Genomic DNA, 25,142 nt, shown 5'->3' with positions numbered 1-25,142 from the left:
ATTCCACATGCCCACAGGCCTAGTGTTTGGGCCACCTATTCTGAAAATGATCAAGATATTCTTTCAAGATAATTTTTGGTAGTTTATTTACATTTTATTGGTATGCAAATGTTCCCCGACAAACCAGACCAAATATAATAGGCATAAAGAGATATTTTGACTCGCCAGCGGTCGTAACCATATCTTCATTCGGCTATTGTTGGTGTCTGGCGCCGCTCGCTGGACAGAACCACGGCAGTAACACAGGCAGATAGGGAAGAGAATTACAGCCATTGACAACACGGCACAGCATGGTATGTTCCTTACGTAATTTAACGTTTATCAGCAGTGACCCGGTGGAAGGAGCCTACCACGACTGGAAGTATGGAACAGGAAGTGACTTATATGAATTGTGTTGTGGTGGAAGTAACCTACCACGATTTGAAGTATTGTACAGGAAGTGACTTATATGAATTGTATTGTGTGAAGAGAGATAACTTGTTGTTAAGGTTGTGTGAGTGTGAAACAACAGTTTCTTTTAATTAAGTCGTTTTTAAAAAATTCATCAATGAGGTTAAGTGGGCTCATTAGGAATAAATAATCAAATCATAGCAGGTCATTTAAAAACTAAAAAGGCAAAGTTACAGTCACTGTTATAGTCTCTAGGTTATAAGAGCTACTCCTGGGGTTACCTTATGTAAACAAACAATATCATGATGATAATAATGAGTATTATTATTATTCGTAGTATTATGTCATTACAATGTTATTTTTGTTGCAATTTTAGTTTACCTGTTGATGAAGATGAGGAGGGAAAAAAAGAGGATGATAAATGGGGACGTTGACGAAGATGATTATGTACTCAATCAATCGCTACAAAATGTTAGTAGATCTCAGTCAATTATCTTCCTGTAGCTTTAATTGTTATGACTTAACAGTGGCACATAAAGAAGTTAAGGTTTATAACAAATGCCAGCTATACTGAGGAAGATCCGTTCCTTGGTGAACATCTCTGTCTGTCTGTGTAAGGAGCGCCGTACGGCTCCACGCATGCGCCGTGCAGCCTCCGTTCGCGTCGGTAAGGGTGTCGAGCCCAGCTCGCGCTGGAATACGGCAACAGCGAATATATACAGTATTGTTTTTTACACATATACATATACATATACATATACATATATATATATATATATATATATATATATATATATATATATATATAAAACACATTAAAAGAAACGGATGTGCCTCCGAAAACGAAACGGATACCGTCCACCTGATCATTTTAATGCAAAAATTGTAAGTATTATTAAATAATAGCCATGTCAAGTAAATTGTTTTTGACTTTGCCAGTCAATGGTGGGTTTTCCCATTTTGAAAAAAAAGGTCCGTGATTCCTAGGCTACTGCTGAAGAGAAAAGGGTCTAGAAGAAACAAACCCTGTAACGCCCCCCCAAAAAAAAAAAACCCTGTAAAACAACATTTAGTATTTGGATCATGTTTTCGACAACACGGAATACAGCTTTCCTGGAAATAGAGTAACGATATGTCTTTCGATACAATAACCACTGTGCTTCTCATTCGAAACTGACTGAGGAAGAGAGGTTAGGTAGGGAAATACTGCTACTGCCGCTTATTGTTTCTGTCGCTTGTTTCACTGCTTCATTTCTGTTAGAAGAACGGTCTGCTCTGCTCTGGATCCATATTAGTACAATATACAATATGGAGATGTCAGTCTGTTCAATCTTGCTCGCCTATGATTTCTCTCTCTCTCTCTCGGTACCACTGATATGATGTATTTGTCTTCTTTATGTCGAGCGTAAACATGTGCACAGCCTGCTAACAGTAATATTGAAAGCAGATCATTTGAGCAGCCAAGTTGGATGTTTCCTTGGTTGCTGGTTTGCTATATGTAAACCCCACAGGAGCGGAAGAAGGAATCCGACGGGGGGTATAGTGCAAACGGGTTTTTGTATTTGTCACGTTTGTCCAATTTCGTACATTTTGTTGCGTGACATCTGTCAGTTCTCCTCACGCAATATAAAAGGCTACGAGAGAGTGCGGTTTTGTGATTTTGTTCTACGACAAAATCGTGATGCTCTTCTCAACCTAGCCAAACTTGTAGGCTACATATCGGTAGTTATTCTTGTGGGTTAGTGTCCTTTAGTGTTTGATATGTAGCCTACCGGTAGTGGGTAGTGGGAGGGGGGGGTAAGGCAATACATGTATTATTCTCAAGTCGGTCATCTCGGTCTAGGAAGTGCAAATTGAAAAGATCATCATTGTCCGTTAGGAAGTTTGTTTTGTCAGATATCCTATTGATGGGCCTAGATAACATCTGTGTTGCAGGTAACAGAAATAATAGTATTTTAACCGGTAACAGAGATAATAGTATTTTAACCCTCATATTGTTCGTTTAGCCGCGTGTGAATTATTTATGAGGAGGATATGTGACTGTCTGCCTACACCTTTCCTCCCGAACTCGTCGTGTAGTAAAGCGCGTTCGTGACTCACGCACGAGACGTTCGATTGAATGAATTTGTTGTGAGCGGCGCCGGTAAGCGCGTCCCCGTGGAGCGGAGGAAGGTGAGGGATGCGGGGCACCGGTGTCGCGTGGCGGCGAAGCGCTTTGAGACATGTTCGTGCGTACCAATCTCCCGAGGACGCGCTTCTGAATATGAGGGTGAGGGGGGGTGCGAACTGCATTTTGGGCACACAGATCAGACCAAACAGAAGGATTGCAATGAAAACATCTTTAATAAGTCAGTCAAAGTCCATCTACATGTTCTAGTTTTTTTTTTAATGACTGAAATGTATGATAGGAGTTTGCTACACATGATTAATAACAGAAATCAAGAGTTACCTAAAGCCTTTTCCATTATTTTTGACAGATTGCTCTCTCACCGAGGATTCTATTGTAGATTCTATTGTAGGTTGGTGAGAAAAGAGCAACAGAGAGAGAGAGAGAGAGAGAGCGGCAGAAACATCTAGCATGAAAGGATATGCTAATATTTAACATATGACATGAACATGGAGGTTATTTTAGGGAAATTGATAGACTCAGATAAGCACAAAAAGCTTATTTCTCTAAAATCGTATGAACGCATGTATTTACATCCCTGTTAGTGAGCATTTCTCCTTCGCCAAGATAATCCATCCACCTGACAGGTGGGGCATAACAAGAAGCTGATTAAACAGCATGAACATTACACAGGTGCACCTTGTGCTGGGGACAATAAGTGTGCAGTTTTATCACGCAACACAATGCCACAGATGTGTCAAGTTGTAATGGAGCGTGCAATTGGCATGCTGAATTCAGGAATGTCCACCAGAGCTACTGCCAGAGAATTTAATGTTAATTTCTCTACCATCAGACGTCATTTTACAGAATTTGGCAGTACGTCCAACCGGCCTCACACCTGTAGACCACGTGTAACCACACCATCCCAGGTACTCCAGGCTTCTTCACCTGCAGGATCGTCTGAGACCAGCTACCCGGACAGCTGATGAAACTGTCAGAAACCGTCTCAGGGAAGCTAATCTGCGTGCTCGTCATCCTCGCCGGGGTCTTGACTTGACTGCAGTTCGGCGTCGTAAACCGACTTCAGTGAGCAACATGCTCACCTTCGATGCTATTCGCAGATTAATCCTGGTTCCAGCTGTACCGAGCAGATGGCAGACAGCGTGTATAGCGTGGTGTGGGTGAACGGTTTACTGATGTCACCGTTGTGAACAGAGTGCCACGTGGCTGTGGGGTTATGGGTATAAGCTACGGACAACGAACACAATTGCATTTTATCGATGGCAATTTGAATGGACAGAGATACCGTGACGAGATCCCGAGGCCCATCGTCATGCCATTCATCCACCGCCATCACCTCATGTCTCAGTATGATAATGCCCCATGTCACAATCTAGGCACAATTCCTGGATGCTGAAAATGTCCCAGTTTTTCCATGGCCTGCATACTAACCAGATATGTCACCCATTGAGCATGTTTGGGATGCTCTGGATCAACATGTACGACAGCGTGTTCCAGTTCCCGACAATATCAAGCAACTTCTCACAGCCATTGAAGAGGAGTGGGACAACATTCCACAGGCCACCAATCAACAGCCTGATCAACTCTATGGAGTTGGAGATACTGACTGGTTTTCTAATCCAAGTCCCAACGTTTTTAAAGGTACCTGTGACCAACTGATGCATATCTATATTCCCAGTCATGTGAAATCCATAGATTAGGGCCTAATGAATGTATTTCAATTGACTGATTTCCTCATATGGACTGCAACATTTCTAGTTTCTAGTGTAGATAAAGGCCCAAATGGAACACTATTTCCTATACAGTGCACTACTACCCATAGGGCTCTGGTTAATAGTAGTGCACTATGTAGGGAATACGGTGCTATTTGGGATGCGGAAAAAGGATTTATCTGATACTAAGTGGTGTGGAAAGTATCTTCCACTTACGAAAGGGGATCCCTGGGCAGTGAGGGAAGTGAAAGGCTTAACTATAGACTACTATTACTGCAACAAGATACATCTGGTGTTTAGCTTCCTCAGTCCAAGAGAATAGAAGGAGAAAGGAAGGCTAGATCCACTAGAGAATAGAAGGAGGAAGGAAGGCTAGATCCACTAGAGAATAGAAGGAGGAAGGAAGGCTAGATCCACTAGAGAATAGGAGGAGAAAGGAAGGCTAGATCCACTAGAGAATAGAAGGAGGAAGGAAGGCTAGATCCACTAGAGAATAGAAGGAGGAAGGAAGGCTAGATCCACTAGAGAATAGAAGGAGGAAGGAAGGCTAGATCCACTAGAGAATAGGAGGAGAAAGGAAGGCTAGATCCACTAGAGAATAGAAGGAGGAAGGAAGGCTAGATCCACTAGAGAATAGAAGGAGGAAGGAAGGCTAGATCCACTAGAGAATAGAAGGAGAAAGGAAGGCTAGATCCACAAGAGAATAGAAGGAGGAGGAAGGCTAGATCGACTAGAGAATAGAAGGAGAAAAGAAGGCTAGATCCACTAGAGAATAACCCATTACTCTGTTCTGACCTTGTCAGTCAGCCTCAGGGCAGGTCAAGTCAGTTTAGGTAAAGGGCTTGGGGCAGAGCGGAGTTCACCAAAAAAATAAGATTCCTATTTTTTCTGCCTCGGCTGAGGCAACTCTGCCCCCCATTGAAAATGATTGGGCAACTCTGCCCCCCATTGAAAATTATTGGGCAACTCTGCCTAATACTTATTGCCGGGAAAGCCCTTAAGTCCACTGGAGGAGGAGTGGCCTGGAATCCACAATATTAATATCAATAATCTTAATATGAATATGAATCCAATTTCACTACTGACTCACTTCAGTCAGACTGAGACAGACAGGCACCATCTCCACCCTACAGTCTGACTGAGACAGACAGGCACCTACATATCTACCCTACAGTCAGACTGAGACAGACAGGCACCTACATATCTACCCTACAGTCAGACTGAGACAGGCAGGCACCATCTCTACCCTACAGTCAGACTGAGACAGACAGGCACCATCTCCACCCTACAGTCAGACTGAGACAGGCAGGCACCATCTCTACCCTACAGTCTGACTGAGACAGACAGGCACCATCTCTACCCTACAGTCAGACTGAGACAGACAGGCACCATCTCTACCCTACAGTCTGACTGAGACAGACAGGCACCATCTCTACCCTACAGTCTGACCGAGACAGACAGGCACCATCTCTACCCTACAGTCTGACTGAGACAGACAGGCACCATCTCTACCCTACAGTCTGACTGAGACAGAGAGGCACCAAATCTAGACAATAGTAAGGTTTAGACAGAGGCTGAGGATGTGGCCTGATGATAGGAGAACAGAGCAAGATATCTTTCTGCAGAGTGACATGAATGAGTCACATACTTCCTCTGGAGGAGGGCGCCCTGTCTCATCATATCCTGTTTCTCTCTGATGTACACTGTACTGACATGGGTATAGTGTACATCAGAGGTATAGGGTACTGACAGAGGTATAGTGTACTGACAGAGGTTTAGGGTACTGACAGAGGTTTAGGGTACTGACAGAGGTTTAGGGTACTGACAGAGGTATAGAGGTTTAGGGTACTGACAGAGGTTTAGGGTACTGACAGAGGTATAGGGTACTGACAGAGGTATAGAGGTTTAGTGTACTGACAGAGGTATAGTGTACTGACAGAGGTATAGTGTACATCAGAGGTATAGGTTACTGACAGAGGTTTAGGGTACTGACAGAGGTTTAGGGTACTGACAGAGGTATAGTGTACTGACAGAGGTTTAGGGTACTGACAGAGGTTTAGGGTACTGACAGAGGTATAGAGGTATAGGGTACTGACAGAGGTGTAGAGGTATAGGGTACTGACAGAGGTTTAGGGTACTGACAGAGGTTTAGGGTACTGACAGAGGTATAGGGCACTGACAGAGGTATAGAGGTATAGGGTACTGACAGAGGTTTAGGGTACTGACAGAGGTATAGAGGTATAGTGTACTGACAGAGGTATAGAGGTATAGTGTACTGACAGAGGTTTAGGGTACTGACAGAGGTTTAGGGTACTGACAGAAGTATAGGGTACTGACAGAGGTATAGAGTACTGACAGAGGTATAGAGGTATAGTGTACTGACAGAGGTATAGAGGTATAGTGTACTGACAGAGGTATAGAGGTATAGTGTACTGACAGAGGTTTAGGGTACTGACAGAGGTTTAGGGTACTGACAGAAGTATAGGGTACTGAAAGAGGTTTAGAGTACTGACAGAGGTATAGAGTACTGACAGAGATATAGTGATGGTGCCTGTCTGTCTCGGTCAGACTGTAGGGTAGAGATGGTGCCTGTCTGTCTCAGTCAGACTGTAGGGTAGAGATGGTGCCTGTCTGTCTCAGTCAGACTGTAGGGTAGAGATGGTGCCTGTCTGTCTCAGTCTGACTGTAGGGTAGAGATGGTGCCTGTATGTCTCAGTCAGACTGTAGTGTAGAGATGGTGCCTGTCTGTCTCAGTCAGACGGTAGGGTAGAGATGGTGCCTGCCTGTCTCAGTCTGACTGTAGGGTAGAGATGGTGCCTGTCTGTCTCAGGCAGTCTGACTGTAGGTTAGAGATGGTGCCGGTCTGTCTCAGTCAGTCTGACTGTAGGGTAGAGATGGTGCCTGTCTTTCTCAGTCAGTCTGACTGTAGGGTATAGATGGTGCCTGTCTGTCTCAGTCAGTCTGACTGTAGGGTAGAGATGGTGCCTGTCTTTCTCAGTCAGTCTGACTGTAGGGTATAGATGGTGCCTGTCTTTCTCAGTCAGTCTGACTGTAGGGTATAGATGGTGCCTGTCTGTCTCAGTCAGTCTGACTGTAGGGTATAGATGGTGCCTGTCTGTCTCAGTCAGTCTGACTGTAGGATAGAGATGGTGCCTGTCTGTCTCAGTCAGTCTGAATGTAGGTTAGAGATGGTGCCTGTCTGTCTCAGTCTGACTGTAGGGTAGAGATGGTGCCTGTCTGTCTCAGTCTGACTGTAGGGTAGAGATGGTGCCTGTCTGTCTCAGTCAGTCTGACTGTAGGGTAGAGATGGTGCCTGTCTGTCTCAGTCAGACTGTAGGGTAGAGATGGTGCCTGTCTGTCTCAGTCTGACTGTAGTGTAGAGATGGTGCCTGTCTGTCTCAGTCAGACTGTAGGGTAGAGATGGTGCCTGTCTGTCTCAGTCTGACTGTAGGGTAGAGATGGTGCCTGTCTGCCTCAGTCAGACTGTAGGGTAGAGATGGTGCCTGTCTGCCTCAGTCAGACTGTAGGGTAGAGATGGTGCCTGTCTGTCTCAGTCAGACTGTAGGGTAGAGATGGTGCCTGTCTGTCTCAGTCAGACTGTAGGGTAGAGATGGTGCCTGTCTGTCTCAGTCTGACTGTAGGGTAGAGATGGTGCCTGTCTGTCTCAGTCAGACTGTAGGGTAGAGATGGTGCCTGTCTGTCTCAGTCAGACTGTAGGGTAGAGATGGTGCCTGTCTGTCTCAGTCTGACTGTAGGGTAGAGATGGTGCCTGTCTGTCTCAGTCAGACTGTAGTGTAGAGATGGTGCCTGTCTGTCTCAGTCCGACTCTAGGGTAGAGATGGTGCCTGTCTGTCTCAGTCAGACTGTAGGGTAGAGATGGTGCCTGTCTGTCTCAGTCTGACTGTAGGGTAGAGATGGTGCCTGTATGTCTCAGTCAGACTGTAGTGTAGAGACGGTGCCTGTCTGTCTCAGTCAGACTGTAGGGTAGAGATGGTGCCTGCCTCTCTCAGTCTGACTGTAGGGTATAGATGGTGCCTGTCTGTCTCAGTCTGACTGTAGGGTAGAGATGGTGCCTGTCTGTCTCAGTCAGTCCGACTGTAGGGTAGAGATGGTGCCTGTCTGTCTCAGTCAGTCTGACTGTAGGGTAGAGATGGTGCCTGTCTTTCTCAGTCAGTCTGACTGTAGGGTAGAGATGGTGCCTGTCTTTCTCAGTCAGTCTGACTGTAGGGTATAGATGGTGCCTGTCTGTCTCAGTCAGTCTGACTGTAGGGTAGAGATGGTGCCTGTCTGTCTCAGTCAGACTGTAGGGTAGAGATGGTGCCTGTCTGTCTCAGTCTGACTGTAGGGTAGAGATGGTGCCTGTCTGTCTCAGTCAGACTGTAGTGTAGAGATGGTGCCTGTCTGTCTCAGTCCGACTCTAGGGTAGAGATGGTGCCTGTCTGTCTCAGTCTGACTGTAGGGTAGAGATGGTGCCTGTCTGTCTCAGTCAGACTGTAGGGTAGAGATGGTGCCTGTCTGTCTCAGTCTGACTGTAGGGTAGAGATGGTGCCTGTCTGTCTCAGTCTGACTGTAGGGTAGAGATGGTGCCTGTCTGCCTCAGTCAGACTGTAGGGTAGAGATGGTGCCTGTCTGTCTCAGTCTGACTGTAGGGTAGAGATGGTGCCTGTCTGTCTCAGTCAGTCTGACTGTAGGGTAGAGATGGTGCCTGTCTGTCTCAGTCAGTCTAACTGTAGGGTAGAGATGGTGCCTGTCTGTCTCAGTCAGACTGTAGGGTAGAGATGGTGCCTGTCTGTCTCAGTCTGACTGTAGGGTAGAGATGGTGCCTGTCTGTCTCAGTCAGACTGTAGGGTAGAGATGGTGCCTGTCTGTCTCAGTCTGACTGTAGGGTAGAGATGGTGCCTGTCTGTCTCAGTCAGACTGTAGGGTAGAGATGGTGCCTGTCTGTCTCAGTCTGACTGTAGGGTAGAGATGGTGCCTGTCTGTCTCAGTCAGACTGTAGGGTAGAGATGGTGCCTGTCTGTCTCAGTCTGACTGTAGGGTAGAGATGGTGCCTGTCTGTCTCAGTCTGACTGTAGGGTAGAGATGGTGCCTGTCTGTCTCAGTCTGACTGTAGGGTAGAGATGGTGCCTGTCTGTCTCAGTCTGACTATAGGGTAGAGATGGTGCCTGTCTGCCTCAGTCAGACTGTAGGGTAGAGATGGTGCCTGTCTGTCTCAGTCAGACTGTAGGGTAGAGATGGTGCCTGTCTGTCTCAGTCAGACTGTAGGGTAGAGATGGTGCCTGTCTGTCTCAGTCTGACTGTAGGGTAGAGATGGTGCCTGTCTGTCTCAGTCTGACTGTAGGGTAGAAATGGTGCCTGTCTGTCTCAGTCTGACTGTAGGGTAGATATGTAGGTGCCTGTCTGTCTCAGTCAGACTGTAGGGTAGAGATGGTGCCTGTCTGTCTCAGTCTGACTGTAGTGTAGAGATGGTGCCTGTCTGTCTCAGTCAGTCTGACTGTAGGGTAGAGATGGTGCCTGTCTGTCTCAGTCAGACTGTAGGGTAGAGATGGTGCCTGTCTGTCTCAGTCTGACTGTAGGGTAGAGATGGTGCCTGTCTGTCTCAGTCAGACTGTAGTGTAGAGATGGTGCCTGTCTGTCTCAGTCCGACTGTAGGGTAGAGATGGTGCCTGTCTGTCTCAGTCAGACTGTAGGGTAGAGATGGTGCCTGTATGTCTCAGTCAGACTGTAGGGTAGAGATGGTGCCTGTCTGTCTCAGTCAGACTGTAGGGTAGAGATGGTGCCTGTATGTCTCAGTCAGACTGTAGTGTAGAGATGGTGCCTGTCTGTCTCAGTCAGACTGTAGGGTAGAGATGGTGCCTGCCTGTCTCAGTCTGACTGTAGGGTAGAGATGGTGTCTGTCTGTCTCAGTCAGTCTGACTGTAGGGTAGAGATGGTGCCTGTCTTTCTCAGTCAGTCTGACTGTAGGGTATAGATGGTGCCTGTCTGTCTCAGTCAGTCTGACTGTAGGGTATAGATGGTGCCTGTCTGTCTCAGTCAGTCTGACTGTAGGGTAGAGATGGTGCCTGTCTGTCTCATTCAGTCTGAATGTAGGTTAGAGATGGTGCCTGTCTGTCTCAGTCTGACTGTAGGGTAGAGATGGTGCCTGTCTGTCTCAGTCTGACGGTAGGGTAGAGATGGTGCCTGTCTGTCTCAGTCAGTCTGACTGTAGGGTAGAGATGGTGCCTGTCTGTCTCAGTCAGTCTGACTGTAGGGTAGAGATGGTGCCTGTCTGTCTCAGTCAGACTGTAGGGTAGAGATGGTGCCTGTCTGTCTCAGTCTGACTGTAGTGTAGAGATGGTGCCTGTCTGTCTCAGTCAGACTGTTGGGTAGAGATGGTGCCTGTCTGTCTCAGTCTGACTGTAGGGTAGAGATGGTGCCTGTCTGTCTCAGTCTGACTGTTGGGTAGAGATGGTGCCTGTCTGTCTCAGTCTGACTGTAGGGTAGAGATGGTGCCTGTCTGTCTCAGTCTGACTGTAGGGTAGAGATGGTGCCTGTCTGTCTCAGTCAGACTGTAGTGTAGAGATGGTGCCTGTCTGTCTCAGTCCGACTCTAGGGTAGAGATGGTGCCTGTCTGTCTCAGTCTGACTGTTGGGTAGAGATGGTGCCTGTCTGTCTCAGTCTGACTGTAGGGTAGAGATGGTGCCTGTCTGTCTCAGTCTGACTGTAGGGTAGAGATGGTGCCTGTCTGTCTCAGTCCAACTGTAGGGTAGAGATGGTGCCTGTATGTCTCAGTCAGACTGTAGTGTAGAGATGGTGCCTGTCTGTCTCAGTCAGACTGTAGGGTAGAGATGGTGCCTGCCTGTCTCAGTCTGACTGTAGGGTAGAGATGGTGCCTGTCTGTCTCAGTCTGACTGTAGGGTAGAGATGGTGCCTGTCTGTCTCAGTCAGTCCGACTGTAGGGTAGAGATGGTGCCTGTCTGTCTCAGTCAGTCTGACTGTAGGGTAGAGATGTTACCTGTCTTTCTCAGTTAGTCTGACTGTAGGGTAGAGATGGTGCCTGTCTTTCTCAGTCAGTCTGACTGTAGGGTATAGATGGTGCCTGTCTGTCTCAGTCAGTCTGACTGTAGGGTAGAGATGTAGCCTGTCTTTCTCAGTCAGTCTGACTGTAGGGTATAGATGGTGCCTGTCTGTCTCAGTCAGACTGTAGGGTAGAGATGGTGCATGTCTGTCTCAGTCTGACTGTAGGGTAGAGATGGTGCCTTTCTGTCTCAGTCAGACTGTAGGGTAGAGATGGTGCCTGTCTGTCTCAGTCTGACTGTAGGGTAGAGATGGTGCCTGTCTGTCTCAGTCAGACTGTAGGGTAGAGATGGTGCCTGTCTGTCTCAGTCTGACTGTAGGGTAGAGATGGTGCCTGTCTGTCTCAGTCTGACTGTAGGGTAGAGATGGTGCCTGTCTGTCTCATTCTGACTGTAGGGTAGAGATGGTGCCTGTCTGCCTCAGTCAGACTGTAGTGTAGAGATGGTGCCTGTCTGTCTCAGTCAGTCTGACTGTAGGGTAGAGATGGTGCCTGTCTGTCTCAGTCAGACTGTAGGGTAGAGATGGTGCCTGTCTGTCTCAGTCTGACTGTAGGGTAGAGATGGTGCCTGTCTGTCTCAGTCAGACTGTAGTGTAGAGATGGTACCTGTCTGTCTCAGTCCAACTGTAGGGTAGAGATGGTGCCTGTCTGTCTCAGTCTGACTGTAGGGTAGAGATGGTGCCTGTCTGTCTCAGTCTGACTGTAGGGTAGAGATGGTGCCTGTCTTTCTCAGTCAGACTGTAGGGTAGAGATGGTGCCTGTCTGTCTCAGTCAGACTGTAGGGTAGAGATGGTGCCTGTCTGTCTCAGTCTGACTGTAGTGTAGAGATGGTGCCTGTATGTCTCAGTCAGACTGTAGTGTAGAGATGGTGCCTGTCTGTCTCAGTCAGACTGTAGGGTAGAGATGGTGCCTGCCTGTCTCAGTCTGACTGTAGGGTAGAGATGGTGCCTGTCTGTCTCAGTCTGACTGTAGGGTAGAGATGGTGCCTGTCTGTCTCAGTCAGTCTGACTGTAGGGTAGAGATGGTGCCTGTCTGTCTCAGTCAGTCTGACTGTAGGGTAGAGATGGTGCCTGTCTGTCTCAGTCTGACTGTTGGGTAGAGATGGTGCCTGTCTGTCTCAGTCTGACTGTAGGGTAGAGATGGTGCCTGTCTGTCTCAGTCTGACTGTAGGGTAGAGATGGTGCCTGTCTGTCTCAGTCAGACTGTAGTGTAGAGATGGTGCCTGTCTGTCTCAGTCCGACTCTAGGGTAGAGATGGTGCCTGTCTGTCTCAGTCTGACTGTTGGGTAGAGATGGTGCCTGTCTGTCTCAGTCTGACTGTAGGGTAGAGATGGTGCCTGTCTGTCTCAGTCTGACTGTAGGGTAGAGATGGTGCCTGTCTGTCTCAGTCCAACTGTAGGGTAGAGATGGTGCCTGTATGTCTCAGTCAGACTGTAGTGTAGAGATGGTGCCTGTCTGTCTCAGTCAGACTGTAGGGTAGAGATGGTGCCTGCCTGTCTCAGTCTGACTGTAGGGTAGAGATGGTGCCTGTCTGTCTCAGTCTGACTGTAGGGTAGAGATGGTGCCTGTCTGTCTCAGTCAGTCCGACTGTAGGGTAGAGATGGTGCCTGTCTGTCTCAGTCAGTCTGACTGTAGGGTAGAGATGGTGCCTGTCTTTCTCAGTTAGTCTGACTGTAGGGTATAGATGGTGCCTGTCTGTCTCAGTCAGTCTGACTGTAGGGTATAGATGGTGCCTGTCTGTCTCAGTCAGTCTGACTGTAGGGTAGAGATGGTGCCTGTCTTTCTCAGTCAGTCTGACTGTAGGGTAGAGATGGTGCCTGTCTGTCTCAGTCAGACTGTAGGGTAGAGATGGTGCATGTCTGTCTCAGTCTGACTGTAGGGTAGAGATGGTGCCTGTCTGTCTCAGTCAGTCTGACTGTAGGGTAGAGATGGTGCCTGTCTGTCTCAGTCTGACTGTAGGGTAGAGATGGTGCCTGTCTGTCTCAGTCTGACTGTAGGGTAGAGATGGTGCCTGTCTGTCTCAGTCTGACTGTAGGGTAGAGATGGTGCCTGTCTGTCTCATTCTGACTGTAGGGTAGAGATGGTGCCTGTCTGCCTCAGTCAGACTGTAGTGTAGAGATGGTGCCTGTCTGTCTCAGTCAGTCTGACTGTAGGGTAGAGATGGTGCCTGTCTGTCTCAGTCAGACTGTAGGGTAGAGATGGTGCCTGTCTGTCTCAGTCAGACTGTAGTGTAGAGATGGTGCCTGTCTGTCTCAGTCCAACTGTAGGGTAGAGATGGTGCCTGTCTGTCTCAGTCTGACTGTAGGGTAGAGATGGTGCCTGTCTGTCTCAGTCTGACTGTAGGGTAGAGATGGTGCCTGTCTTTCTCAGTCAGACTGTAGGGTAGAGATGGTGCCTGTCTGTCTCAGTCAGACTGTAGGGTAGAGATGGTGCCTGTCTGTCTCAGTCTGACTGTAGGGTAGAGATGGTGCCTGTATGTCTCAGTCAGACTGTAGTGTAGAGATGGTGCCTGTCTGTCTCAGTCAGACTGTAGGGTAGAGATGGTGCCTGCCTGTCTCAGTCTGACTGTAGGGTAGAGATGGTGCCTGTCTGTCTCAGTCTGACTGTAGGGTAGAGATGGTGCCTGTCTGTCTCAGTCAGTCCGACTGTAGGGTAGAGATGGTGCCTGTCTGTCTCAGTCAGTCTGACTGTAGGGTAGAGATGTTGCCTGTCTTTCTCAGTTAGTCTGACTGTAGGGTATAGATGGTGCCTGTCTGTCTCAGTCAGTCTGACTGTAGGGTATAGATGGTGCCTGTCTGTCTCAGTCAGTCTGACTGTAGGGTAGAGATGGTGCCTGTCTGTCTCAGTCAGTCTGACTGTAGGGTAGAGATGGTGCCTGTCTGTCTCAGTCAGACTGTAGGGTAGAGATGGTGCATGTCTGTCTCAGTCTGACTGTAGGGTAGAGATGGTGCCTTTCTGTCTCAGTCAGACTGTAGGGTAGAGATGGTGCCTGTCTGTCTCAGTCAGACTGTAGGGTAGAGATGGTGCCTGTCTGTCTCAGTCTGACTGTAGGGTAGAGATGGTGCCTGTCTGTCTCAGTCTGACTGTAGGGTAGAGATGGTGCCTGTCTGTCTCAGTCTGACTGTAGGGTAGAGATGGTGCCTGTCTGTCTCAGTCTGACTGTAGGGTAGAGATGGTGCCTGTCTGTCTCAGTCAGACTGTAGGGTAGAGATGGTGCCTGTCTGTCTCAGTCTGACTGTAGGGTAGAGATGGTGCCTGTCTGTCTCAGTCAGACTGTAGGGTAGAGATGGTGCCTGTCTGTCTCAGTCAGACTGTAGTGTAGAGATGGTGCCTGTCTGTCTCAGTCCAACTGTAGGGTAGAGATGGTGCCTGTCTGTCTCAGTCTGACTGTAGGGTAGAGATGGTGCCTGTCTGTCTCAGTCTGACTGTAGGGTAGAGATGGTGCCTGTCTTTCTCAGTCAGACTGTAGGGTAGAGATGGTGCCTGTCTGTCTCAGTCAGACTGTAGGGTAGAGATGGTGCCTGTCTGTCTCAGTCTGACTGTAGGGTAGAGATGGTGCCTGTATGTCTCAGTCAGACTGTAGTGTAGAGATGGTGCCTGTCTGTCTCAGTCAGACTGTAGGGTAGAGATGGTGCCTGCCTGTCTCAGTCTGACTGTAGGGTAGAGATGGTGCCTGTCTGTCTCAGTCTGACTGTAGGGTAGAGATGGTGCCTGTCTGTCTCAGTCAGTCTGACTGTAGGGTAGAGATGGTGCCTGTCTGTCTCAGTCAGTCTGACTGTAGGGTAGAGATGGTGCCTGTCTGTCTCAGTCAGTCTGACTGTAGGGTAGAGATGGTGCCTGTCTGTCTCAGTCTGACTGTAGGGTAGAGATGGTGCCTGTCTGTCTCAGTCTGACTGTAGGGTAGAGATGGTGCCTGTCTGTCTCAGTCAGTCTGACTGTAGGGTAGAGATGGTGCCTGTCTGTCTCAGTCAGTCTGAATGTAGGTTAGAGATGGTGCCTGTCTGTCTCAGTCTGACTGTAGGGTAGAGATGGTGCCTGTCTGTCTCAGTCTGACTGTAGGGTAGAGATGGTGCCTGTCTGTCTCAGTCAGTCTGACTGTAGGGTAGAGATGGTGCCTGTCTGTCTCAGTCAGTCTGACTGTAGGGTAGAGATGGTGCCTGTCTGTCTCAGTCAGACTGTAGGGTAGAGATGGTGCCTGTCTGTCTCAGTCTGACTGTAGTGTAGAGATGGTGCCTGTCTTTCTCAGTCAGACTGTAGGGTAGAGATGGTGCCTGTCTGTCTCAGTCTGACTGTAGGGTAGAGATGGTGCCTGTCTGTCTCAGTCTGACTGTAGGGTAGAGATGGTGCCTGTCTGTCTCAGTCCGACTGTAGGGTAGAGATGGTGCCTGTCTGTCTCAGTCAGACTGTAGGGTAGAGATGGTGCCTGTCTGTCTCAGTCTGACTGTAGGGTAGAGATGGTGCCTGTATGTCTCAGTCAGACTGTAGTGTAGAGATGGTGCCTGTCTGTCTCATTCTGACTGTAGGGTAGAGATGGTGCCTGTCTGTCTCAGTCAGTCCGACTGTAGGGTAGAGATGGTGCCTGTCTTTCTCAGTCAGTCTGACTGTAGGGTATAGATGGTGCCTGTCTGTCTCAGTCAGTCTGACTGTAGGGTAGAGATGGTGCCTGTCTGTCTCAGTCAGTCTGACTGTAGGGTAGAGATGGTGCCTGTCTTTCTCAGTCAGTCTGACTGTAGGGTATAGATGGTGCCTGTCTGTCTCATTCAGTCTGACTGTAGGGTAGAGATGGTGCCTGTCTGTCTCAGTCTGACTGTAGGGTAGAGATGGTGCCTGTATGTCTCAGTCAGACTGTAGTGTAGAGATGGTGCCTGTCTGTCTCAGTCAGACTGTAGGGTAGAGATGGTGCCTGTCTGTCTCAGTCTGACTGTAGGGTAGAGATGGTGCCTGTCTGTCTCAGTCTGACTGTAGGGTAGAGATGGTGCCTGTCTGTCTCAGTCAGTCTGACTGTAGGGTAGAGATGGTGCCTGTCTGTCTCAGTCAGACTGTAGGGTAGAGATGGTGCCTGTCTGTCTCAGTCTGACTGTAGGGTAGAGATGGTGCCTGTCTGTCTCAGTCCGACTGTAGGGTAGAGATGGTGCCTGTCTGTCTCAGTCAGACTGTAGGGTAGAGATGGTGCCTGTCTGTCTCAGCCTGACTGTAGGGTAGAGATGGTGCCTGTATGTCTCAGTCAGACTGTAGGGTAGAGATGGTGCCTGTCTGTCTCAGTCAGACTGTAGGGTAGAGATGGTGCCTGCCTGTCTCAGTCTGACTGTAGGGTAGAGATGGTGCCTGTCTGTCTCAGTCAGTCTGACTGTAGGGTAGAGATGGTGCCTGTCTTTCTCAGTTAGTCTGACTGTAGGGTATAGATGGTGCCTGTCTGTCTCAGTCAGTCTGACTGTAGGGTATAGATGGTGCCTGTCTGTCTCAGTCAGTCTGAATGTAGGTTAGAGATGGTGCCTGTCTGTCTCAGTCTGACTGCAGGGTAGAGATGGTGCCTGTCTGTCTCAGTCTGACTGTAGGGTAGAGATGGTGCCTGTCTGTCTCAGTCAGTCTGACTGTAGGGTAGAGATGGTGCCTGTCTGTCTCAGTCAGTCTGACTGTAGGGTAGAGATGGTGCCTGTCTGTCTCAGTCAGACTGTAGGTTAGAGATGGTGCATGTCTGTCTCAGTCTGACTGTAGGGTAGAGATGGTGCCTTTCTGTCTCAGTCAGACTGTAGGGTAGAGATGGTGCCTGTCTGTCTCAGTCTGACTGTAGGGTAGAGATGGTGCCTGTCTGTCTCAGTCTGACTGTAGGGTAGAGATGGTGCCTGTCTGTCTCAGTCAGACTGTAGGGTAGAGATGGTGCCTGTCTGTCTCAGTCTGACTGTAGGGTAGAGATGGTGCCTGTCTGTCTCAGTCTGACTGTAGGGTAGAGATGGTGCCTGTCTGTCTCAGTCAGACTGTAGGGTAGAGATGGTGCCTGTCTGTCTCAGTCTGACTGTAGGGTAGAGATGGTGCCTGTATGTCTCAGTCAGACTGTAGTGTAGAGATGGTGCCTGTCTGTCTCATTCTGACTGTAGGGTATAGATGGTGCCTGTCTGTCTCAGTCAGTCTGACTGTAGGGTATAGATGGTGCCTGTCTGTCTCAGTCAGTCTGAATGTAGGTTAGAGATGGTGCCTGTCTGTCTCAGTCTGACTGTAGGGTAGAGATGGTGCCTGTCTGTCTCAGTCTGACTGTAGGGTAGAGATGGTGCCTGTCTGTCTCAGTCAGTCTGACTGTAGGGTAGAGATGGTGCCTGTCTGTCTCAGTCAGTCTGACTGTAGGGTAGAGATGGTGCCTGTCTGTCTCAGTCAGACTGTAGGTTAGAGATGGTGCATGTCTGTCTCAGTCTGACTGTAGGGTAGAGATGGTGCCTTTCTGTCTCAGTCAGACTGTAGGGTAGAGATGGTGCCTGTCTGTCTCAGTCAGACTGTAGGGTAGAGATGGTGCCTGTCTGTCTCAGTCTGACTGTAGGGTAGAGATGGTGCCTGTCTGTCTCAGTCTGACTGTAGGGTAGAGATGGTGCCTGTCTGTCTCAGTCTGACTGTAGGGTAGAGATGGTGCCTGTCTGTCTCATTCTGACTGTAGGGTAGAGATGGTGCCTGTCTGTCTCAGTCTGACTGTAGGGTAGAGATGGTGCCTGTCTTTCTCAGTCAGACTGTAGGGTAGAGATGGTGCCTGTCTGTCTCAGTCAGACTGTAGGGTAGAGATGGTGCCTGTCTGTCTCAGTCTGACTGTAGGGTAGAGATGGTGCCTGTATGTCTCAGTCAGACTGTAGTGTAGAGATGGTGCCTGTCTGTCTCAGTCAGTCTGAATGTAGGGTAGAGATGGTGCCTGTCTGTCTCAGTCTGACTGTAGGGTAGAGATGGTGCCTGTCTGTCTCAGTCTGACTGTAGGGTAGAGATGGTGCCTGTCTGTCTCAGTCTGACTGTAGGGTAGAGATGGTGCCTGTCTGTCTCATTCTGACTGTAGGGTAGAGATGGTGCCTGTCTGTCTCAGTCTGACTGTAGGGTAGAGATGGTGCCTGTCTTTCTCAGTCAGACTGTAGGGTAGAGATGGTGCCTGTCTGTCTCAGTCAGACTGTAGGGTAGAGATGGTGCCTGTCTGTCTCAGTCTGACTGTAGGGTAGAGATGGTGCCTGTATGTCTCAGTCAGACTGTAGTGTAGAGATGGTGCCTGTCTGTCTCAGTCAGTCTGAATGTAGGTTAGAGATGGTGCCTGTCTGTCTCAGTCTGACTGTAGGGTAGAGATGGTGCCTGTCTGTCTCAGTCTGACTGTAGGGTAGAGATGGTGCCTGTCTGTCTCAGTCAGTCTGACTGTAGGGTAGAGATGGTGCCTGTCTGTCTCAGTCAGACTGTAGGGTAGAGATGGTGCCTGTCTGTCTCAGTCTGACTGTAGGGTAGAGATGGTGCCTGTCTGTCTCAGTCTGACTGTAGGGTAGAGATGGTGCCTGTCTGTCTCAGTCCGACTGTAGGGTAGAGATGGTGCCTCTCTGTCTCAGTCAGACTGTAGGGTAGAGATGGTGCCTGTCTGTCTCAGTCTGACTGTAGGGTAGAGATGGTGCCTGTATGTCTCAGTCAGACTGTAGTGTAGAGATGGTGCCTGTCTGTCTCATTCTGACTGTAGGGTAGAGATGGTGCCTGTCTGTCTCAGTCAGTCCGACTGTAGGGTAGAGATGGTGCCTGTCTGTCTCAGTCAGTCTGACTGTAGGGTAGAGATGGTGCCTGTCTTTCTCAGTCAGTCTGACTGTAGGGTATAGATGGTGCCTGTCTGTCTCAGTCAGTCTGACTGTAGGGTAGAGATGGTGCCTGTCTGTCTCAGTCAGTCTGACTGTAGGGTAGAGATGGTGTCTGTCTTTCTCAGTCAGTCTGACTGTAGGGTATAGATGGTGCCTGTCTGTCTCATTCAGTCTGACTGTAGGGTAGAGATGGTGCCTGTCTGTCTCAGTCTGACTGTAGGGTAGAGATGGTGCCTGTATGTCTCAGTCAGACTGTAGTGTAAAGATGGTGCCTGTCTGTCTCAGTCAGACTGTAGGGTAGAGATGGTGCCTGCCTGTCTCAGTCTGACTGTAGGGTAGAGATGGTGCCTGTCTGTCTCAGTCTGACTGTAGGGTAGAGATGGTGCCTGTCTGTCTCAGTCTGACTGTAGGGTAGAGATGGTGCCTGTCTGTCTCAGTCAGTCTGACTGTAGGGTAGAGATGGTGCCTGTCTGTCTCAGTCAGACTGTAGGGTAGAGATGGTGCCTGTCTGTCTCAGTCTGACTGTAGTGTAGAGATGGTGCCTGTCTGTCTCAGTCAGACTGTAGGGTAGAGATGGTGCCTGTCTGTCTCAGTCTGACTGTAGGGTAGAGATGGTGCCTGTATGTCTCAGTCAGACTGTAGTGTAGAGATGGTGCCTGTCTGTCTCAGTCAGTCTGACTGTAGGGTAGAGATGGTGCCTGTCTGTCTCAGTCAGACTGTAGGGTAGAGATGGTGCCTGTCTGTCTCAGTCCGACTGTAGGGTAGAGATGGTGCCTGTCTGTCTCAGTCAGACTGTAGGGTAGAGATGGTGCCTGTCTGTCTCAGTCTGACTGTAGGGTAGAGATGGTGCCTGTCTGTCTCAGTCAGACTGTAGTGTAGAGATGGTGCCTGTCTGTCTCAGTCAGACTGTAGGGTAGAGATGGTGCCTGTCTGTCTCAGTCTGACTGTAGGGTAGAGATGGTGCCTGTCTGTCTCAGTCTGACTGTAGGGTAGAGATGGTGCCTGTCTGTCTCAGTCAGTCCGACTGTAGGGTAGAGATGGTGCCTGTCTGTCTCAGTCAGTCTGACTGTAGGGTAGAGATGGTGCCTGTCTTTCTCAGTTAGTCTGACTGTAGGGTATAGATGGTGCCTGTCTGTCTCAGTCAGTCTGACTGTAGGGTATAGATGGTGCCTGTCTGTCTCAGTCAGTCTGACTGTAGGGTAGAGATGGTGCCTGTCTGTCTCAGTCAGTCTGAATGTAGGTTAGAGATGGTGCCTGTCTGTCTCAGTCTGACTGTAGGGTAGAGATGGTGCCTGTCTGTCTCAGTCTGACTGTAGGGTAGAGATGGTGCCTGTCTGTCTCAGTCAGTCTGACTGTAGGGTAGAGATGGTGCCTGTCTGTCTCAGTCAGTCTGACTGTAGGGTAGAGATGGTGCCTGTCTGTCTCAGTCAGACTGTAGGGTAGAGATGGTGCATGTCTGTCTCAGTCTGACTGTAGGGTAGAGATGGTGCCTTTCTGTCTCAGTCAGACTGTAGGGTAGAGATGGTGCCTGTCTGTCTCAGTCTGACTGTAGGGTAGAGATGGTGCCTGTCTGTCTCAGTCTGACTGTAGGGTAGAGATGGTGCCTGTCTGCCTCAGTCAGACTGTAGGGTAGAGATGGTGCCTGTCTGTCTCAGTCAGACTGTAGGGTAGAGATGGTGCCTGTCTGTCTCAGTCAGACTGTAGGGTAGAGATGGTGCCTGTCTGTCTCAGTCTGACTGTAGGGTAGAGATGGTGCCTGTCTGTCTCATTCTGACTGTAGGGTAGAGATGGTGCCTGTCTGTCTCAGTCAGACTGTAGTGTAGAGATGGTGCCTGTCTGTCTCAGTCAGTCTGACTGTAGGGTAGAGATGGTGCCTGTCTGTCTCAGTCCGACTGTAGGGTAGAGATGGTGCCTCTCTGTCTCAGTCAGACTGTAGGGTAGAGATGGTGCCTGTCTGTCTCAGTCTGACTGTAGGGTAGAGATGGTGCCTGTATGTCTCAGTCAGACTGTAGGGTAGAGATGGTGCCTGTCTGTCTCAGTCTGACTGTAGGGTAGAGATGGTGCCTGTCTGTCTCAGTCAGTCCGACTGTAGGGTAGAGATGGTGCCTGTCTGTCTCAGTCTGACTGTAGGGTAGAGATGGTGCCTGTCTGTCTCAGTCTGACTGTAGGGTAGAGATGGTGCCTGTCTGTCTCAGTCTGACTGTAGGGTAGAGATGGTGCCTGTCTGTCTCAGTCCGACTGTAGGGTAGAGATGGTGCCTGTCTGTCTCAGTCAGACTGTAGGGTAGAGATGGTGCCTGTCTGTCTCAGTCTGACTGTAGGGTAGAGATGGTGCCTGTATGTCTCAGTCAGACTGTAGTGTAGAGATGGTGCCTGTCTGTCTCAGTCAGACTGTAGGGTAGAGATGGTGCCTGCCTGTCTCAGTCTGACTGTAGGGTAGAGATGGTGCCTGTCTGTCTCAGTCTGACTGTAGGGTAGAGATGGTGCCTGTCTGTCTCAGTCAGCCCGACTGTAGGGTAGAGATGGTGCCTGTCTGTCTCAGTCAGTCTGACTGTAGGGTAGAGATGGTGCCTGTCTTTCTCAGTTAGTCTGACTGTAGGGTATAGATGGTGCCTGTCTGTCTCAGTCAGTCTGACTGTAGGGTATAGATGGTGCCTGTCTGTCTCAGTCAGTCTGACTGTAGGGTAGAGATGGTGCCTGTCTGTCTCAGTCAGTCTGAATGTAGGTTAGAGATGGTGCCTGTCTGTCTCAGTCTGACTGTAGGGTAGAGATGGTGCCTGTCTTTCTCAGTCTGACTGTAGGGTAGAGATGGTGCCTGTCTGTCTCAGTCAGTCTGACTGTAGGGTAGAGATGGTGCCTGTCTGTCTCAGTCAGTCTGACTGTAGGGTAGAGATGGTGCCTGTCTGTCTCAGTCAGACTGTAGGGTAGAGATGGTGCCTGTCTGTCTCAGTCTGACTGTAGGGTAGAGATGGTGCCTGTCTGTCTCAGTCTGACTGTAGGGTAGAGATGGTGCCTGTCTGTCTCAGTCTGACTGTAGGGTAGAGATGGTGCCTGTCTGTCTCAGTCTGACTGTAGGGTAGAGATGGTGCCTGTCTGTCTCAGTCAGACTGTAGGGTAGAGATGGTGCCTGTCTGTCTCAGTCAGACTGTAGGGTAGAGATGGTGCCTGTCTGTCTCAGTCTGACTGTCAGTCTGGGTAGAGATGGTGCCTGTCTGTCTCATTCTGACTGTAGGGTAGAGATGGTGCCTGTCTGCCTCAGTCAGACTGTAGTGTAGAGATGGTGCCTGTCTGTCTCAGTCAGTCTGACTGTAGGGTAGAGATGGTGCCTGTCTGTCTCAGTCAGACTGTAGGGTAGAGATGGTGCCTGTCTGTCTCAGTCTGACTGTAGTGTAGAGATGGTGCCTGTCTGTCTCAGTCCAACTGTAGGGTAGAGATGGTGCCTGTCTGTCTCAGTCTGACTGTAGGGTAGAGATGGTGCCTGTCTGTCTCAGTCTGACTGTAGGGTAGAGATGGTGCCTGTCTTTCTCAGTCAGACTGTAGGGTAGAGATGGTGCCTGTCTGTCTCAGTCAGACTGTAGGGTAGAGATGGTGCCTGTCTGTCTCAGTCTGACTGTAGGGTAGAGATGGTGCCTGTATGTCTCAGTCAGACTGTAGTGTAGAGATGGTGCCTGTCTGTCTCAGTCAGACTGTAGGGTAGAGATGGTGCCTGCCTGTCTCAGTCTGACTGTAGGGTAGAGATGGTGCCTGTCTGTCTCAGTCTGACTGTAGGGTAGAGATGGTGCCTGTCTGTCTCAGTCAGTCTGACTGTAGGGTAGAGATGGTGCCTGTCTGTCTCAGTCAGTCTGACTGTAGGGTAGAGATGGTGCCTGTCTGTCTCAGTCAGTCTGACTGTAGGTTAGAGATGGTGCCTGTCTGTCTCAGTCTGACTGTAGGGTAGAGATGGTGCCTGTATGTCTCAGTCAGACTGTAGTGTAGAGATGGTGCCTGTCTGTCTCATTCTGACTGTAGGGTAGAGATGGTGCCTGTCTGTCTCAGTCAGTCCGACTGTAGGGTAGAGATGGTGCCTGTCTGTCTCAGTCAGTCTGACTGTAGGGTAGAGATGGTGCCTGTCTTTCTCAGTCAGTCTGACTGTAGGGTATAGATGGTGCCTGTCTGTCTCAGTCAGTCTGACTGTAGGGTAGAGATGGTGCCTGTCTGTCTCAGTCAGTCTGACTGTAGGGTAGAGATGGTGCCTGTCTTTCTCAGTCAGTCTGACTGTAGGGTAGAGATGGTGCCTGTCTGTCTCAGTCAGTCTGACTGTAGGGTAGAGATGGTGCCTGTCTGTCTCAGTCTGACTGTAGGGTAGAGATGGTGCCTGTATGTCTCAGTCAGACTGTAGTGTAGAGATGGTGCCTGTCTGTCTCAGTCTGACTGTAGGGTAGAGATGGTGCCTGTCTGTCTCAGTCAGTCTGACTGTAGGGTAGAGATGGTGCCTGTCTGTCTCAGTCAGTCTGACTGTAGGGTAGAGATGGTGCCTGTCTGTCTCAGTCAGTCTGACTGTAGGGTAGAGATGGTGCCTGTCTGTCTCAGTCTGACTGTAGGGTAGAGATGGTGCCGGTCTGTCTCAGTCAGTCTGACTGACTCTCTTCCTCCACTCTATTCCTCTGTTCTCTCTTCCTCCATCTGTCTGCCACTATTCCTCTTTTTTGGGGGGTTCCCCTTTCCCTCTCTCCCTCTCCTGTTCTCCGGTTTCTTAAAGGGGAAGAAGGGACATAGAGCAGAGTCCTGCACGGGTCCTTTTGATCTTTAGCCGCACATGCCACATCAGGTCTGAGCCCTACCCGATATCCGACATCAGGACGGTTGGGTTGTTGGTATTACCCAAACATGGGTTAATTTCAACCATCAGTTTGGTATTTTGTTACTCTCATGCTGGGTTGACCTATCAGCTGGGTCATTTTTTAAATGTAATCCTTAGGTTATTTCCAGGAGGCGTGGCTTATTAGGGGGAATGACTTCCAGCTAGCTCTTAGTGGTCACCCGTGAGAGTAAATGTCATTCCTGTTAATTACATACTGCAAAATTCTAATGTTTTTCTTGGACACATTCTGTTATATTAATGTGGTAGTATAATAATTATAACACCTAATTGTATCCCAACATTTACATTGGCTTTTAGAGAACATATGTAACGGTCTGAGTGTAGTGGGTGAGGAGTCAGGCGCAGGAAGCAGAGAGTTCAGGGGAGTGCTATTTTAATGCACTGAGAAACGCTGAACATAAGCCAACCCTTACAAAAACACAGGGCGTACTGAACAAACAAATGCCCCAAACAGGGGACTTAAACTGTCCAGGGAAAACCCACAAAATGGGAAAACACAAAACCCAATAGACGTGCACATAAGTACACCAAACAGACGATCACAATAATTAATCCCGCACAAGGAACCCTGCGGGCCGGCTGACGAATAAAAGCCTTACTACCTAACTCAAAACAGGTGCACACAATCAACACATAAGGAGGGGGAAGAAATAATTAGTAGCAGCTAGTAGGCCGGCGACGACGACCGCCGAGCGCCACCCGAACGGGAAGGGGAGTGTCCTTCGGTCGGAGTCGTGACAACATATACACTTCTGGAACCACCGTTCAGCCTTACATGCCGACCGCTCGCTTCAACCAGTGTCTGCATAGCCAGGTGCTAAAATAAAACTTGGTTCTATTTGTGACGCTTGATGCGCTGCAAGTCCCGCCTCTCCCGTCTCCTCATTGGTTGTTAGGAGCATATACCCACGTGGGTGATTGAAAGATGAACTGAGGTCCACACTCCAGTCCAGTTGGTGGTGGTAATGCACCTTAAAGTTGGTTGCCAACCGCCATATAAAGTCCAAAGAAGAAGAAGACTAGGAGAGATTTTATCTGTGGCGAACACATGATTTTGTGTAACTCAAAATGGATTGATATTCTACAAAGACCAGACTAAAAAAAGGACCTTGTACATTTCAGGTAAAAATAACAACCCAATGTTTATATCCCAGGACAAATGAGCTAGCAGCAGCAAGTTGCTAGCTAAATGTCCATGACTGTTTC

At 49.1% G+C, this 25,142-nt stretch overlaps 1 protein-coding gene across 4 annotated transcripts in view; it reads left to right on the top strand.

Moving 5' to 3' along the window:
- The first annotated feature begins 1,181 nt into the window (after positions 1-1,181).
- The window catches only part of LOC121840485 (regulator of G-protein signaling 17-like), a 121,023-nt gene continuing 97,062 nt past the window's right edge, over positions 1,182-25,142 (top strand). For 2 of the 4 annotated variants that reach the window (XM_042304312.1, XM_042304310.1), the window contains exon 1: positions 1,182-1,275. The gene's annotated coding sequence lies outside the window, so the exon portion shown is untranslated. Of the gene's footprint in view, positions 1,276-1,456; positions 1,586-25,142 lie in introns of those variants that run through there. The other 2 variants (XM_042304313.1, XM_042304311.1) reach the window with 2 other exon arrangements.

Source organism: Oncorhynchus tshawytscha, linkage group LG22, assembly GCF_018296145.1.
Source record: "Oncorhynchus tshawytscha isolate Ot180627B linkage group LG22, Otsh_v2.0, whole genome shotgun sequence".
NCBI classification, from domain to species: Eukaryota; Metazoa; Chordata; class Actinopteri; order Salmoniformes; family Salmonidae; genus Oncorhynchus; species Oncorhynchus tshawytscha.
The sequence above is the reverse complement of the archived record's forward strand: the minus strand, read 5'-3'. Positions and strand labels throughout refer to the sequence as shown.